Raw genomic sequence first — 13,090 nt, 5'->3', positions numbered from 1 at the left:
AGACACTTCAGTAGAAATAAACATTTAAATGATTATTGTTTCACATCACTTTTGTTTACCCTTATCCGTTGGATAAATTCTATAATGCTTTCCTTGACTTATATGGCGCATGCTTGGGAACCTGACTGCTCTCCGACCTCATTATTTTCTACATTCCTCAGTGCTTCCTCCAGCAATAGCTATTTCTACTTTCTTCTCTCTCTCTCTCTCTCTCATTTGTTTTATGGGATAGGAACATGCTCTCTCTCAGCTATGTAAATCCCAACCTCTTTTCCTTCTGCCAATATTCTTTTCCCTTCTGCACTAAGTCAGATTTCCTCCTTTCCTAAGACAGACCTTCTTTTATCCAGAAGATTCTGTTAGCCCCTATCATTATATACATTCATAGTTCTCTGCATTTCCTCTTTCATACACTTGTAAGTATATGTTTACATCTTTTCCTCTACAGTGATGATATACTCCATGAGGGAAAAAACATGTCTATAGTGTTCCTAGTTACGTCTTCAGCATCCAGAACCATCCTTTGTGAACTTTGGGTACACAGTATGGTCTGTGGGGTGAATGAATAAGTTATAGTGACTACAGACAGTCTCATCATCATTGTGATTAATAATAGGGAAAAATAATCATTGTCACTCTCAAGACAAGCAACTACTCATAGTCAAAGGGAAAAGACAGGCAAACCTGAATGAGAAACAGAATTTTCAATGGGTCTTTCCTTCAGGTTTTATCTAGATTTCTTTTTCATGCTTAGACATCTTAAGGTTATATTCATAAAATTCAATATTTTTTAAATGTTTTTACTTACATTCCAGTTGGTTAACATACAGTTTAATATTCATTTCAGGTGTACTGTTTAGTGATTCAACACTTACATGCAACACCCAGTGCTCATCAGAAGTGCATAACTTATTCCCCTTCACCTATTTAATCCAACTCCACACGCAAAATTCAATATTTTTAAACATTAAAGATAGGGCAGAGAATTCAGAAAACAAATTGAGAAATAAAATAATTATAAGTGCCTATTGCATGGTCATTAGATGGTCAGAAAAGCTGAATAAACTTAGGAAAAGAATGCTTTTTGAAGGTACATTTCAAAGCTCAAGTCAAATGATAGGAAAAAGGAACACTTTCATAAAGAATAGTTTGTTGGGTTTTGGGGAAAAAGGTTTAGGGGTGCCTGAGTGGCTCAGTTAGTTAAATGTCTAACTCTTAGTTTAGGCTCAAATCATGATCTTGGGGTTTGTGAGATCAAGTCTCATGTCCAGCTCTGTGCTGACATCATGGAGCCTGCTTGGGATTGTCTCTCTTCCTCTCTCTCTCTGCCCCTCCTCTGCTCATACCCTCTCTCTCTCAAAATAAATAAATAAACTTAAAAGAAAAAAAAAAGTTTAGTTATCTGTCCAACTAGTTTGAAATAAAGTCTGTATTTATATTCCCATTATTTTTAAATGATAAAAAATTTGATTTCTTCTAAAATCTGCCACTGCTGTTTTTTTCTCCCAATCCTTTTCTCTTAGTTTTTTTTAAATAGTAACTGCTTCAAAAAATAAGTAATTAGCATAACAGACACAAACCTAAAATATTATGTTTCTAATATATATTTCACTGTATTTTTTATTTATAAGTTTTAAACTCTTCATGTGACTGAAGAGCTGGTCTTTGAAAAGAAATCTTTAACTGTTATTTTTCCCTAGAGATATATTATTCACTTTAAGTTAAAAAAATAAAGATTTTTAAAATCATTTTTTGATTTTTAGAGACTGATGTACCAAATAATCTAATTAAATATCTAGCATGTGTAAGGTCGAAAGAGGTACACCACTGAAAATTCTATTCTTATTTCCTACAGAGAAATAGATATCTTTCTTTTTCTTATTTAAGGCAATATGAATCTCCCAGTGGCAGATTCTAGTGTATTTTATATCTATATTAACCTTTACTGTCTCCAGGTAGAAGTACTCTCTTAAGACTATAGTCTTTCCTCCTTGATCAAAAGTCAAAGGCAGAGCAAAGAAAACTTCCAAAGCACCAAGAATCTTTAAATATAAAATGTAATTTTAAAATAAAACATGTATTTCATATTTTACAACTTCAACAGTAGTTATTCCAGAATAATAAAATTCCCTATCGTAATCAAAACTTCCCTTTTTGACACTTGGCATTTCTTTGAAATTTTATTTTTCATGGGTTTCTTTTACCCTTTTAGCATATACAGAAAAACCTTGGATTGTGAGCAACTTGTTCTGTGAGTGTTCTGCAAGACAAGCAAACATTTCTAATACATTTTAACTTGATAAATGAACGAGGTCTTGCAATTCGGGCAGCACATGATGCCAAACATCGCATGATCAAAACTGAGCCAAAGGTTCTTGAAATTCGCTTTGATATACAAGTGCTTTGGATTACAAGTATGTTTCTGGAACAAATTCTGCTCCTAAGCCAAGGTTTTATTGTACTTTTTTTCTTCAGAGCTATTTATGTACTTTTTGCTTATATTTAGGTGGGCAATCTAAGAAAAAATTAAATGTAATTTATAGCGTTATATGTATTTTTAAAAATGGAGATTGTAAATACGACATATGTATAATGATAAGGTAAAATGCTCAATAAAAATCACCACTCCTGAATTCTTCTTCTTATCTTGGATGTTTTTTAAGTGCTGCTGACATTAAGGCAGAATATGAAAACTAATGGGCATTTTTCACTATTTCATTTGTGACTCTTTGTTGGGTTGACAACTCATATTAAAAGAGCTTTTTCATAATTAATATTCAGTTCAAGTTACCCACATTTATGGAGCAGTTAAATAAAACAAAAATTTGGTTAAGGAATAAAGGCCCGATTTTCAACAATTTAAATAAAGTTATTTGGGGATTTTTTTTTCCCAAGAAGTTTTATCTGCAGTTTGTTTCATTACATAAAAATTACAAACATTCTTAGCTTTAGAGCTGCATTATAATAAGCCATCATTTTACTAAACATCAATTTTCTCAATGCGTACTTGACAATTATGTTAGATTTGCCCAAACTATTTAAATATAATCTCAAAATGAAAAATGCTATGCTTATGATGGTGTTATAGTTTTTCTTGCTAATATAAATGGATGGAAATATTTTGCCAATGATAAAGAAAATTGTTTTTAATTCTTGCTTCTAATAAAAAAGCAAAATGCTTTTAATTTTTATTATGGTTGGTGCAGCTCCACTAAATTATCCATACTAATATGGATCAAAATAGCAATCAAGATAATAATAATTTTATAGTCCTGATTGACTTTCTTAAAAATACAGAGCATCACTGCTAGGAGAGAAAATCTTACAAATTTTCAGGAAAAGTAATAGAAATGAAAAATGTATTGGAAATTGAATGTTCTTGAAATAGCAATTCAAATATGTAGTTTATATCTAATTTTGAGGAAAAATTTTTAGACTTTTCCCAATTGCCATATTCATGGTAGTAAAGCTTCTCATTATGTATCTGTCATCTATTCTCTAGCTTACAACCTAGAAGATAGACATTATAAAAAGAATATATAGTTTAGATATTTCATGTGGTTTAGTTTTTTTGCTGTTGGTCTGGCACAATTTACTTAAATAAATGAATTTGAGGATAGTAATGATGACTTAGCAAAGGGCAATTATTCTTTACAAAGTCCTATACCACAATATGCATTGTTTTCTTTATGAACTAGTTGTATGATTATAAGAATAAATGGTATGCCGTTGTGTATTCCATCTTCTATCATGGCCTGTTGTAAAGGAGGAATAGCAGTCAAAGATGGAAAAAAAAATGTCCCTTATGTTTTTGAAGGAACTAATAGCACCCTTTGGAGTTGCTAATTGGCAAAAATCTGCAACCACGGGCTTTCAAGGTACGGTTACCATGGCAAATTTGCTTTGAAGTTGGCACTTGTGAATATTTGACTTAATTTTCTTTCCAAGTTTGGGGACTGTATGAACAACACAGTAATTCTTTCACAGACAAGTTTCTTTTGAGAAGTCCAATAAATGATTGCCATCACAATAGTTTTGGTTTTCTCTATAGAGGATAAATGAGCTTACCACAAAAAGACTTTTCCTAATGTTTTGTAGTAATTTTTAATCTTCATTCTTTCCATAATATATGGGGTCTGTAGAAAGATGAGGGAAAAAAAATCAAAGTCATTGTCTACTACTTACTGTAGAAGGTCCGGCAATAAAGCAGTTCAAATTTCCCAGTAGTGGACATATTAAATATCTAACTCAGAAACATAGTGTTTAATTGCTTGAGTCTTATAAATGGAGACCATTCATGAAAAGTCTGTGATCATGTAATAAGATTCATTTGAACATATTGATCTTGTGTTTTCTCAAATTATCAAAAGCCAAACAGTATGGTTTATAAATAAAGGTGAAAAATTGTATACTTACAAATAATTTAGATTTATAATATAGATTTATATATGTTTTTATTCTTTTAATGTTTATTTTTTTATTTATTTAATTTTTTTAACGTTTTATTTATTTTTGAGAGAGACAGAGACAGAGTGCAAGTAGGGGAGGGGCAGAAAGAGAGGGAGACACAGAATCCGAAGCAGGCTCCAGGCTCTGAGCTGTCAGCACAGAGCCAGACACAGGGCTCGAACTCATGGAGTGTGAGATCATGACCTAAGCCAAAGTCGGATGCTTAACTGACAGAGCCACCCAGGCGCCCCAATATTTATTTATTTTTGAGAGAGAGAGAGAGAGAGAGGGAGGTGGTGGGAAGAATAAAGAGGGAGAGACAGAATCAGAAGCAGGCTCCTGTGCTGACAGGTCAGAGCCTGACAAGGGGCTTGACCCCACGAACTGTGAGTTCATGACCTGACCTGAAGCTGGAAGCTTAACCGACTGAGCCCCATAGATTTATAATTTTTCAGCAATAAAAACCACGTTAAATTTCCTTCTTAAAGTTTGTGTTTATCAATATTTTAAATGAAATATGTGAAAACGGTGTTCAGATAAAAGACTCATAGCATATATTTGAATAAGCAGAAATAATAGACGAATGTCAAAAAAGAATTTAAGAAAATAGCAAGTAGTGAAAATTTTAAGCGTGAATACAATGTCTGTACAATACAATAACTGTAATGTGGTCATGTAGTAAGAAAGTATTTTGAAGCACACCTCTCTGTGTTCTTCTATTTCTTCTTTCCTTGCACAGCAGCACTTTCATATTATATCTCAGTAACAGCAACCAAATTTATATTTTGAAATTTTATATAAAGGATGTCTAAATTAATCAGACTGGAAGAATAGACAAACATGAAAAGTTTATGAAACAGAGGCAATATTTACATTAAAAAATAAATGTACATAAATGTAAGCGTGTTACTGATTTTAAGATGCATTGTATCTTTAGATTAAAACGTAATTGCCTAATATTTAGCAGGTTTTTTTTAGGGAATCATAATCAACCTTATTAATGGAATAGCTATGAATTAATTACTTTCTTAGCAGTTGTTTTTAAATTTTTTTTAACGTTTATTAATTTTTGAGAAACAGAGTGTGAGTGGGGGAGGAGCAAAGAGAGAGGGAGGCACAGAATCTGAAGCAGGTTCCCAGGCTCTGAGATGTCAGCACAGAGTCTGCCCGGGGCTCAAACCCACAAACTGTGAGATCATGACCTGAGCCATGCTAAACCAACTGAGCCACCCAGGTGCCCCTTAGCATTTGTTTTTAAATTCAATTTCTTATGTTTTGTCCCCTCCTTGTTTTTATAACATTTTTGCTTCCCTTCCCTTATGTTCATCTACTTTGTATCTTAAATTCCACATATAAGTGAAGTCATATGAAATTTGTCTTCCTCTGACTAATTTCAATTAACATTATACCATCTAGTTCTATCCACATTGTTGCAAAGGACAATATTTTTTGATTGCTGAGTAATACTCCATTATATATACCACATCTTCTTGATCCATTCATCTGTCAATGGACATTTGGTTCCTAAATATAGAGAACAAACTGATGGTTGCTGGAGGGGTTATGGGGATGGGCTAAATGTGCAAGAGATATGAGCACTGGGTGTTATATGTAAGGGATGAATCACTGGATTCTACTCCTGAAATCATGATCAAACTATTTGCTAAGTTGGTTATAAATTAAAAAAAAAATATATATATATATATATATTTTAAAAAATTTAAAAAATACATTCAATTTCTTAAAAATGGATCAGAACTGATGTTTGTGAAGAAATAGGATCTGATATTCATTATTGTAGTTAACTTTTAAAAAATAAAATAATTTCCTTCTACTTTTTGTTATTTTTTTCTTATATTTCTTTATGTTCAATGACTCAAGTATATGGCATCATAAAATAGCATATTTATTCATGCTTATATATTATTTTTTTATACTTTTTGGAAAGTTTATTTATTTATTTTTGAGAGAGAGAGAGAACACATGGACGTGCATGTGCAAGTTAGGGTGGGGCAGAGAGAGAGGTAGAGAGAATCGAGAATCCCAACCAGGTTTGGCTCTTTGGGCAGTGTAGTGCCTGACATGAGTCTCTAACTTATGAACCAAGGTCATGACCTGAGCCAAAATCGAGAGTCAGATGCCTAACTGACTAAGCCAACCATGTGCCTTAATGCTTATATATTATTTTAAATAAATTACTTGAATCAATAAGGGAGTCATGGTTCTGTTTGCATTGGACTTTCTGATTAGTAGAATTATTTTTCCAGTTTATTTATTTACTTTGAGATAGAAAGAGCCAGAGCTATATGATAAATGACTAGAAATGTTAATTAAGAAAACTAATAAAAGTATTAGATAAGTGCTTTTTTGATCATACCTTTAAGATAATAAGAAGTAATAATAAAAGCAATTCTATACCATTATTCTAAAGCTTTTGATAAACCAACATAAAATAATGATCATGAGGTTGGATACTTTATGACAGCATGGACTATTGATTACTTACTTTGTATCCCCCAATGTAAAGTCTAGTGTCTTCTTAGTAGGTCTTCAGTAAATATTTTTAAAAATAATAGTTTCTTTAAAAAAGCAGCAGCATAGGGGCACCTGGGTGGCTCAGTTGGTTTAGCCTCTGATTCTTGGTTTCAGCTCAGGTATGATCTCGCAATTTTGTGAGTTCAAGCCCGGTGTTGGGCTCTGTGCTGACAGCATGGAACCTGCTTGGGATTCTCTGTCTCCTCTCTCTCTGACCTTCCCCCACTCATGCTGTCTCTCTCTCAAAATAAATAAATACACTAACCCTCCCCCCCCAACACACAAAACAAAACAAAACAGTAGTTTAAGCAATAATATAGGGATCATTTTTAAAGGAATAAATTTCTAAAATGTTTTAGAGTATTCCAAAGTCATAGATTTCTAAGGGTATTGTTGAGAAATCAGTTCCTGCTTCAATGATTTCATATTGTTTCAGAGAACACGTGAGATTGAATCTGGGTTCTATTGTTTCCTGTGAATAATAGCCGGACATCTGTTTATTCTGCAAAATCTGTGATGATTAGCTTTTTCATCTGTAATTCGAAGGAATAAATTGTACTTACAACACTGGCTTGCTGTGAGAATTAAATGAGTTAATAAGTGAAGAGTTTAAAGAGTTTTGAGTCTATTCATTTCAACATAGTTCATATTAAGACCATTTGGTAATAAAAGTCCTACTCTATTAAGAGTTGATTTTTTTTTAAATTTAGAACTACTTTAATGAGTTCTTAAAAACTGCATTTCTAGGGGCACCTGGGTGGCTCAGTCAGTTGGGCATCTGGCTTCAGCTCAGGTCATGGTCTCTTGGGCTTTGAGCTCTAACCCCACGTCAGGCTCTGTGCTGACAGCTTGGAGCCTAAGGCATGCTTCGGATACTGTGTCTCCCTCTCTCTGCCCCTCCCCTGCTCATGCCTCTGGCTCTCTCTTTCTCTCAAAAGTAAGTAAATATTAAAAAAAAAAAATTAAACTGAATTTCTAAATCCATTCAACCATAAATTCATTAAATATTTTGGTACTGCTTCAGTAAAGTATAATTACCCCATATTTTACTAAACTATTGACCAGTAAATGAATTAATTAATGGTTCCTTGCTTTGCCAAAGATTTTGAAATCTGGCTTTCAAAACCTAAATCATGTAAGAGTAATTCTTTATTTGTCACTGCCAAGATTGAATTCTATAAAATTTCCCTTAAAATTCAAATGGTCTTGACAGATGTCTTTCTATTATTTTATAACTGCAAAGTTTATACATTTCTGTATAACTACTTTATCTGTATGTTTTCTCAAGATATTTTGGTATAGTTTTTTTTTTTTTTGTCTAAGCATTCTTTCTAGTCTTGTCTTTTTCCATATATAACACTAGCATTCCTCCAAAGCCCCAACTATAATATAACCACATAAAAGCTAAGAGTCAGGTAGGGTAAATTCATTTGAATGCAGTAATTGACCTTCCCCAGACCTCAGAAAATCCGGATATAGATGGTAACACATTGACACCGACATCTCAATTTGCAGTCAATTCAGTGATTTTGCTCGTCACCAGTGTCTTGAACATATATGTGTATAGATAGATCTACTTCATTCAGTGTTAGTGGTTGTAAAGTATTCCTTATATAAATAAATTACTGAATTTTTAGTATTTCCATATTTGCTTACAATTAGATTTTGTGATGTTTACGTAGTATATCTTAGAAGTAACATGTGATTATTAATAAGTTTATTGGGGCTGAAGAGCCAACATTCACCTGCCAGGTTTTGCTTCTGTTCTGTGTAGACTTCCCTCCCCATCTATTCTGTTGGGCATGGAGATTGGCACACTAGGTAATTAGGGAGCTTAGATAGTCAGTGATGAACTTGTGGACTGTTGCCCTTCCAGTATCAGTAAAAGGAGTGAAAGTAAGTATAAGTTAAAAGGAGCCAAACACAGTAAAGTTTTCAATAAGTATGTGTGCAACTGATCACTTCTTAACCAACAATAGCTTCTGGAATAATATAGATTTCCTTCTAAAGAACTAGAGGCTTTTAAAGTCTAAGTCTACAACAATAAATTGAGAGATCAGTTCCTTGCTTCAGTTTCTTTTATAACAATGAGACCATGAAGGGAGATTACATTTTTGTGCCAGTTTTCTGAAAATAAACTTTTCCCTTAGTAGAATCTAGGCATGTGTCCAACATATTTTACCCTTCCTCTGGGGAAAAAAAAAATGCTAAGGGCTTAATTTTTTTAATTAAGGCAATCATTCCTGGGTTTTTCTTCCCTCAGAATAAATGTTTTTTATAATAGACAATTTCTTGGTCCCATGCCAATTGACTTCCATGTGATGGGTCCAGCAATGTCTGAACCCTCAGAGATGCATCTTAGTTTCTCTGTGGGGAGAATGCTCAGTTTCTATACAGATGTATTAAGGGTGGGCCCCTGACACAAATTTACCATGTCCAAACTTATTTAAATACCATTTACATTTAACTGGGGGTTTGCTAATAAATGACTTAACAATACATCAAAACTATCTTTCTATCTCATGATTTTGTGGGAACATAAAATAGATCATCATTATTATGTTTATCATTTATTTGTAAAAGAAAGATGCAAAGCTAAACGCATCAACTTTGTCAATGAGGGTGAATCCATGGCAGATGATGGGCCGGCCAAAGGCCCTTACCTTTCTAGATGGCTGAACTGCAACTCTAAGTTACTAATAGCAATGAATCAAATTGAATTTAGTGTTCAAGGACTGAAAGCCACAAAACCGCATCAAGCACTATTGATTTTTCTTAAGTGCTGAAGCTTTTAAGGGGATTTTATAAAGAAGTGTGTTGTATAGGTCTATGTGCCATCAATTTTGTTGAATTTTGAAACTTGAATACAGTTTGGGAGAACTAAACAAATGGAGAGACCTTTGGGGTTGATACAAATAAAATCAAGTTCCCAAACAATTGTTTGGTGGGAAATGGAAAAACACACCATGGACATTCAGTCTTATTGCACTGGAATGGTAGAAACCAGTGAGGCTATTAGATGCTGTCATCAAGGGTTAGAGAATAAGGCTAAAATAGCACATGGGTTGTCACACTTCACTACTTCCCACGCACAGGGACATGGCTAGCTCACCAGTCATGTTCACGTGTTCCAGAGCAGCATCAGAGATACGCATGACAGAAGCCTCGCACACACAACTCTTGCATTTACAGTATGTCACCATATAAATGTGTTTTCACTTGCCATTACATGAGCTCCCTCCTTCCTGACAGTTTACTTTATACCTATCTCCTAATACATGCATGGACTACACATTTCCAAGACAACCACTAAATCATATACATTTAAATTCAGTATGTTTAAACTGTTATCTGATGATGTCTTGAACTAAAACATTTTTTTTTAAGAACTCAAATCCAAGAAAACAATTCAAAATGATCTAAATGAGGGTGTTACTGCCTTACATCTGTCTTGTGTATATGTTTACAGGGCAAACTTACAAAATATTGAATGCCTAACACACTAAAGCAGATAGAAACAGAATGAAAGCAAAACTTGGGAAAGTTTTTTCTTGGGGAAGGAGTAAATATAATGTGTATCATTGAAACTGAACCTCTGTCTACTTAACTTCCATGTATTTTGGATGATAACTGGAGACCCATTATTTTCCTCCAAATTCTCCCTTGCATTGTGTTTATATTGATATATCTTGTGTATCTAATAATTCATTTTTTGCAGGCTTTTTCCATAAAAAATGGGTTTTGGAAAAATGTTATCCTTGACTTTTTTGAAGTAAACAAAAGAATAATTTTTATATTTATTAAAGGAAATAGTTTATGGACACTTCTTGGACATTTTTATGTTCTAGAAGGAAGACAGTTTTGATTATAAAAAATATCTTCCCATTTGGAATAGATTATTTGGGGAATAATTATATTATTGAGTGGACTATCCATATGGTTTCCTATATAAACAACCTAGATACTCATATCAATTTAAGGTCAGTTGATAATGAACTGTGTAGAAATAAAATCGAAATTTATAAACAAAACCATGAGTTAAAGTCTCAAATATATTTAAAGTAATATTTTCTCATTTGGCTATTTATAGCCATAGTTATCATTAATCTGAACTGCTGCAATAACTTGGAAAAAAATGAATCTATTTCCAATGAAAGCAGATTAATGTTCAGGTTGGAATAAGAGAGATTTATCCATTTATCTAAGAGAATATATAACACAGACTACCACGAAAGACTCAACCCAAAATTCCTGAGAGAAAAGTACTGAGCATTGCCCACACCACAAAGTATTTTCTACAATTATATAAGAGGCATTTAAAATAGATTTAGATAAATAATGTAACATCGAAAAAGTGTTCATTCTATAAGGAAATTTGTTTTTAATATTTAAATTGGTTGCTCTTAAACTATGATATAGTTGTAAAATATTTTTGTTTTTATATCCTATATTTCAAACCTTAGAGTCTGATAAGTACTAAAGGTGATTATTTTATCAAATTTACATTAATATGTGTTTATTCAGTGTCCCAAAGGACAGTAAGAAGTATATTGTTAAAGTATTATTAAATTTGTTTTGGAGGCACCTAGGTGGCTTAATCACTTAAGTGACCCACTCTCATTTGAGGCTCAAGTAGTGATCTCATGGTCGTGAGACTGAGCCCCCAAAGCTTAGGATTTTCATGCTAAGCATGAAGCCTACATGGGATTCTCCCTCTGTCCCTCCTTCTCTGCTCTTCTCCCACTTCTGCTCTCTCTCTCTCTCTCTCTCCCTAAAAATAAATAAATAAACTTAAAAAAATAAAAATATTTGTTTTGGAAAGAGTGATATTTGGCAATGAGAGACAACTATGTTTTATGTGTATGTGTGAAGTCACAAGAGAATATAGTAAACTTTAAAATTTTTTTTTTCAACGTTTATTTATTTTTGGGACAGAGAGAGACAGAGCATGAACGGGGGAGGGGCAGAGAGAGAGGGAGACACAGAATCAGAAACAGGCTCCAGGCTCTGAGCCATCAGCCCAGAGCCTGATGCGGGGCTCGAACTCCCGGACCGCGAGATCGTGACCTGGCTGAAGTCGGACGCTTAACCGACTGCGCCACCCAGGCGCCCCTAGTAAACTTTAAACAGTATGTTCATTAACTTTGTGATTAAGACTTTTAAGAAAGCATAATCATTGATTTAATGTTAATCTAGAAGAAAATGCATTCAGATATTTCAGACAAAATTTGAAGCTGTTCCAGAAAGAACGATGAGATTAAGAAATGGAAATATGATGGTTTTCCTTCCAGAAAATGAGTACTGTTACAGAGCAGTTTTGGAGCATTCTTTCAGCTAACTTGTGGAAATAGTTGAAAGATGAGGATTCAGCTGTTTTCATTGAAGTCTCAATTATTAGGAAAATGTTTTGTTTTTATATGGTCATTGAAGAAGGAAAATCTTTTGAATGATAAGGCAGTCTGGAAGATGTAACTTTTTCCACTAAACAAAAATTGCATCTGCCCCCCAAAGTGAGGATTAATTTTGGATCAAAATTGGAAAATAGACAATAGAAAGAAAAGAGAACTGTCAGTTGAGAAAGAGGCCTCTTACTAGCTTCTGTTAATGTACCTTTCTCTGAAATATCAGAAATAGAGTAAAAAAGAGCTGTATTTAAGATGTATCACTTCTGTTAAGGGTCATGACTATTGTCTAGTATGTTGGAAATTATTACATACTTACTGTGATCCAGATAGATCACCATAGTTGACATGAAACTTTGTATTTCCCTGTACAGAGCTTAGACAGAAAGCCTCAGTAGAAAAAAATTAAGTAGACTTCAATCTAGTTTTTTTTTTTTTCTTAATTAAATCCCATCATTCCTCAGGTCAATTCATTATTTGATATACAGCTGTGGTACAGATAAGATTGCATCTCAATTTTCCAAAGATGAGCCACCTGTCTTAAAGCTCCAGCATCCTCACAAGAAGAGAACAGTTTACTTTCTCTTTGATGGTGCCCATCGTTAGCATGGGAGTTTGGCAAACATTTGGATTCAGTACACACATTTGTCTGCTATGCACCTAGCCTTCTGGGGGTTATGGTATAACTTCCAATTTATCACATC

At 33.5% G+C, this 13,090-nt stretch overlaps 1 long non-coding RNA gene across 1 annotated transcript in view; it reads right to left on the bottom strand.

Annotated features, from left to right (window-relative positions):
- LOC125175555 (uncharacterized) overlaps nucleotides 1-13,090 on the bottom strand; it is a 103,230-nt gene that overhangs the window by 63,179 nt on the left and 26,961 nt on the right. Inside the window, exon 2 of the long non-coding RNA XR_007155872.1 lies at nucleotides 4,069-4,136. This is a non-coding gene — a long non-coding RNA (uncharacterized LOC125175555). The remainder of the gene's footprint in view (nucleotides 1-4,068; nucleotides 4,137-13,090) is intronic.

The sequence above is a fragment of the Prionailurus viverrinus genome, chromosome C2 (genome assembly GCF_022837055.1).
Source record: "Prionailurus viverrinus isolate Anna chromosome C2, UM_Priviv_1.0, whole genome shotgun sequence".
NCBI classification, from domain to species: Eukaryota; Metazoa; Chordata; class Mammalia; order Carnivora; family Felidae; genus Prionailurus; species Prionailurus viverrinus.
Note: the sequence above shows the minus strand (reverse complement) of the source record. Positions and strands in the feature narration are given on the sequence as shown.